Raw genomic sequence first — 6,000 nt, 5'->3', positions numbered from 1 at the left:
CGTGGTACATTTTGAATTTTTGAAGATAAGTCATTAGTGTTTTATCTAGACCTTGTATGTGTATTATTTAACACATTGATTTTAGGGGAAACGTTTTATTCGAAAACACATAGGCTGTATATGTATCAACCTGTCAAGTTGAATGTGGTTATGGCTCACCTGTGGCTCCAAGACAACATTTCGCTTATAGACTCCAAATTGCTTCTCCTTTTTCATGGTGAAACTAATTTCGAAATCTATTCACAATAATACGGAGTCGTTTGCAATCGGAACCCAGTGGCTTAATCGCGGGAAACCATTTATCCCTTATAGCCGACGTTTTACGCACGAGGTGAGATGACGACCAAACGAGGGTCTACCTTTATTGGTATCCTGGGGCGGTGTCTTTGATGTCTACCTGCAGAGTTAATCGTTTAAGTTTAAAGTGTAAATGTAAAGTTGATGCTGTCTATCAGTTAAATATTTAACTCACCCCCGGGGAGAACGGTCCCTAATGGGCAATCTAATCGCCACAGGTCAGAGTTCGTGTTTCCATTTGCTAAAGATGAAACGTCATCATTATAAAGGGATAGACTAACCACATGAAAAAATAGTTTGCAGCACATTGATGATTCTCCCGTGAAGTATATACATGTATTTAGATGAATAAGAATATGAAACTCTTTTGCCGATAAATATCACATGCAAAAGGTCTGGATGATATTATTTTTTCTGTTGAATATCGTATGTGTTTTACATTTACATTTATGATAGTATTTAGTGATAGAGAAAGTACACGAGTAGAATACATGTATATTTTAAATTGTAAATTATTACCGATGACCCGTAAACATTTAACTTGTGTTAGGACATTTGATCTGCGTCATAATAACATTTCAGCTTTGTATATTAGCGTCACAACACACTTATATTCTCACATGCGAATGTATCAAATTGTATCTAACTAGACTACATGAAAGATGGCAATTTGATCATACCAATAATTCCGCACATTCCATTAACAAAAGTAATATGTTAATTGTTCATTGCTATTGTTATTACGTAACGTCAATTCAGTTTGAACGCTATGTAAACAAGGTAAAGTTAAGAGGTTGTTATTTTAATTTCATGTTCATTGTGTTCGCTCTATCTAAACAAATATATATATTAAAAGACTAATGTAAACGTTTTATTGTTAGAGCTACTTTAAAGGAATTGGCAAGTGTGATAATTCCGTGTAGACATTTAAGCCTCAGACATAGAGACAAATTCAGATTTATTGTTTATGTCCTTGCGATTATCAAACAGGAATGTTTACTTTTGCTTTAATCATGGTATTACACAGATTTGCATTACAAATGACATTTTGTAGTTAGTTGCATAAGATTCAATATTTGCCTTTTATAATATCACTGCATATATTTTGTTTTGACAAACAACAATGCAAATGCTATGAAATAAAGGTAAAGAAAATGTTCATAGAATAATTATATGTAATGTCCTTGGATAATGCTTTGCATTGGTACTCATTCTAAGCGGTTGTGTTTCATCCATTTAGTATTTTGTTAAATTTATGATTTTGTACAGTTTATATTTTGTACAGTTTATTTTTTGTACAGTTTATATTTTGTATATATTGTGTTTTATATAGTTTGTATAAAACAGTGGAAATATTTATAACTATAAATACTTATTCAAATGTAGAAAGATATGTTCCAAATAACACTTCTATGAATTTAGCCTAGTTTGTGATACGTTTACCTATCTCTATTCGTTAAAACGAGTGAAAATAAGTCATCTTCAAGAAGGCGTCAATAACATTAACCGGTACCAAATTATGTTACATGTATCATGATATTAAAGACATAAACAATCGGTTTATACATTTTTTGCTTTTACAAATGCTGTTAGAATTTTGAAAGGTTATAAATGGGCAATGTCATGTCCATGTTTATAAAATATATGCAATGCACTCAATGTTTATTCTGTTGCTTCAAAAGAGTGCTCATTGTTTCTGATTGTATGTGTAAATGGACCAAAACCGTTTTAATTTCTTGTAAATTGTATCTATATATCAGTATTGTATTATCATATATCAGTGTTATTAGGTTACTTTAATAGTGACGTTGAATGTATGCTGACCGCAATTTAAAAAATAGTCTGAATTAGTCAGATACACAGTAAATTACATATTTTGAGTGTGATTTTGGTATTCGGTCTCTTCGCCCCAAGCTTCGTGATCACGATTTCAAGTATCGCACGAAAAATATGAACATATAACGTTAGCCATGAAATGCGGTTTGCAGTCCTCGTGAAATACATTATATCAAGTGGTCAGTTTACGAAATCAAGTCTGCCCAGAAAGTTAGCAATCTACGGTATATTGATTTACTTCATTCGCCAGGAGACCTGATCATGAACTCAAAAATGTTTTCATGTAATTTTAATGTATGTTATGATATTGTGACAAAAAATGTAGTTTGAAACTAAATCGTATTTCGTTTTCAGAAAGCAGAGTTGCCGATGTATCTACGCATATTTTCCCTATTGAACTCGAAAGCTAATTTGGCCTTGGGTGTTGAGTGTTTTTTCTTCATTTATTAACCATAGATAAGCATGCATTGTAGGATAATGTAAGGGTTCGTACCCCTCAATGTTGAATAACATGATGTTGCATTTCTTTCTTATGTAGACATCTGAATTTGCGACAATTCTGAAATAAAAGAAAAAATATATACAATATTATAACACGTTCTTAATCTCTTCAGTGATATATATATGAGATAAGTTTGGTATATGTTGTGTTTACTGTTCTGTCTCTTTTAAAAGGATAACCTCTCTACTTAGAACAAATTAATGTGACTATGTTTACAGTAAAATGTATTTAATTGATTTATCCACCACATTCAGTCTCATTGATCGTCATATTTCTTCCGTTTCTTAAACTTTAAAGACCATCGTTGCTTACTTAGTGAGCCTCAGCAAAGATCGGATGAGTTGCTGCTTTATGTATTAAACCTCATTTCTTTTACGTTTATATTCTTTATATTAAAAGTTTATGTCATACTATGTAACACCCTTTCAGCATTGTATCTAAAAAGAAATACTGTTGAAACTGTGCATTATTTTAACGAATTGAAATTAATTATTAAGCATGCGTGTGTACGTTTTAAGTAATAATCCAGCACCAAAAATATGTATTGGACAAGTTTTGGATATGTGTAACTGAAAACATATTTCTTGTATTAAAAATAAAAACCTTTTTATTTGCAAAAATGGTAATAACATCGCGATGAAAGCTTAGATACCATTATTATATCAGATATGAACACCACTATAATGTTAAAATATTACATATATTGAATTTTTATTCACGAATAACAGATTGTATTGATTTACTTAAAACACTAAGGAAAACAAACGTTCTTCCTCAATCAATATATGTTTCAATATAGCTATTTTTTCCCATTTCCGTAATGGATGACTATGTCATGTTATCTTGAAAAGTGAGTATTACAATAAGATCACGTGACAGTAAACAAAACGTGATATTTATATGAGAAAGCAAACTTGTCTATATATTGTGACGTCAACATAAACGGGGAAAGTTGTATTGACCAGGTATTTCTATGTTCGGTAATGCGCTGTCAAAATCGTTTTTTATTACCTTTTTTACATTTACTATGCCATGCAATGGACATAGAGTGTTTCAAGGAAAATAAATCGAAGGATTGAGCTAGTTAGACGGCAATAACTTATTTATTCGATTTGTATGGTCTTTTAACTTTGGAAAGTGTATCCTGACCTCTTAATTATTACCATTTTTGCCTCAACTATAAGATATATCAAATATAATTTATTATCGCTACATAAATGACAAAGGCAAAAACATATTTAAAAACATTAAGAAAACAAACATTTTCGTATTAAAAACCTTTTATTTCTTTAGACTGTTGAATTTTAAACAACAGTTAAATCTCCTTTCAGTTCAATGTGCACAATGACAATGCATTATATTTAGTTTACACTGTTTCTTAATATATTCGGTTCAAACCCATCATTAAAATAACATTTTGTCTGTTACGTATCTAACACTAGTGTTGAGGCTGTGGTTTGTATCTTTTAGTTTGCTTTTCGTTATTTTTCTTATTTATGTTAAAACTGAAGTTTTCGCATGCCACGGAATATTGGAAAATTGGGATCTACACGTCTGTCATCATAATATACAGTTTGTCTTCTACAGGATGCATCCTAACGTGTGTCAATTATGACGCAAAACACTCACCTCCTTGGAAACACCGTGATTTGTTTCAAATTTATTATCGATTTTATTAGTATCATATAATATTGTGGTTTCATATGTTTTCTTACCTGATTTCATATTGTTTGCTCTTTGTGTTGACAGTAGGTCTCGAATGTGTGTTTTCGTGTCGAAAGCTCTCCAGATGTTCTGACAAAGCACCGATTTCCAACTTTGTATAATTTTACTCTCACGTATCGTTTGCAAAACCTGATCCTCTCCCCCGTCATGTTTAGCCATGCAGGCATTGATATATGGTTGGTATTGTATATCATTTCATTTGTGTTTAGCTTTTCCGTTATAAATATATTAGTCAATAATGAAAATTGCATTTATTAATGAAGAGTATTTACCAACTAGGACTAAATATACATCTATTTATTATTGATCATTATATGGTTATTCCTATGTAAAATGTTCTAACAAACGATGAATAAATTATCTCAGTTAAAATTGGGATCTACACGTCTGTCATCATAATATACAGTTTGTCTTCTACAGGATGCATCCTAACGCGTGTCAATTATGACGCAAAACACTTACCTCATTGGAAACACCGTGATTTGTTTCAAATTTATTATCGATTTTATTAGTATCATATAATATTGGGGTTTCAGATGTTTTCTTACCTGATTTCATATTGTTTGCTCTTTGTGTTGACAGTAGGTCTCGAATGTGTGTTTTCGTGTCGAAAGCTCTCCAGATGTTCTGACAAAGCACCGATTTCCAACTTTGTATAACTTTACTCTCACCTGATCCCCTCCCCCGTCATGTTTAGCCATGCAGGCATTGATATATTTAAAATCAATTTATTGATGTTATATAACAGAAACTGTAATATTATTGAATTATTATTTAATCCATACAAGGTCGTGATATATTAAAAGTTTCATTATTTCTGACAGGCAAGTGCTTATTTTTAAATTATATTTCATAACAAAGTTAATACATATTCAGGCAGAAAATATCAATCGTTTTAATATTTGATGTATATATATAAATAAACTAATAATATGAGAAACATGGATACCACAGTTACTGATGGAGAGACGAAGAGACAATAAATGAATATGTACATTCACATCAACACATTTTTAGCTGATATCATGTTTTATTCCTATCCCATAAATTTCTCCTGTGTGTCTTGCATCATTGTATGTGCTAGGTACCGTTGAAGCTTCTTTTTCTTTAGATAAACACAGGAAAATATAATTCCCTTAATAATTTCTTATCTGAGTTCGAGAAAACGTTTGACGTGTGACTTTGGTATTTTCTTGTAGGTTTTTCTGGTCACAGTTTTCTTAAAATATATGATAAATTCTAATAATATGTGAGTGAAAAACATAAAAGTTATATAATGATACAACACACCTCACTCATTCAATATTCCCTAGGTAAAGTCACCATCGAATTGTTTTCCACCTTAAAGTATTAGGATATCATCTCTGGGTGCGTTTCCTGTTTCCATTTTTATTTCATATAAACACATTGATAATTATCTTCACAAAGTCTCAATATTCAATATAAAAAGAACAACAATAAAAATATAATATAGAGGTTCATTTATTGATCTTTTGAGGTATGATAGTGTAGGCAAGTATTGGAAAGATATTCTTTGTATTGGACATATATGGGATATATATCAAAATATTCATTTTAACCTGATTGTAATATGCTAATTACAATTTGTACTGATACATTTCTTTAATTCAAGCTCAAAA

The sequence above is a fragment of the Mizuhopecten yessoensis genome, unplaced genomic scaffold, assembly GCF_002113885.1.
Source record: "Mizuhopecten yessoensis strain PY_sf001 unplaced genomic scaffold, ASM211388v2 scaffold6863, whole genome shotgun sequence".
In the NCBI taxonomy this organism is placed as follows: domain Eukaryota; kingdom Metazoa; phylum Mollusca; class Bivalvia; order Pectinida; family Pectinidae; genus Mizuhopecten; species Mizuhopecten yessoensis.
This window is presented reverse-complemented; position numbering follows the sequence as displayed.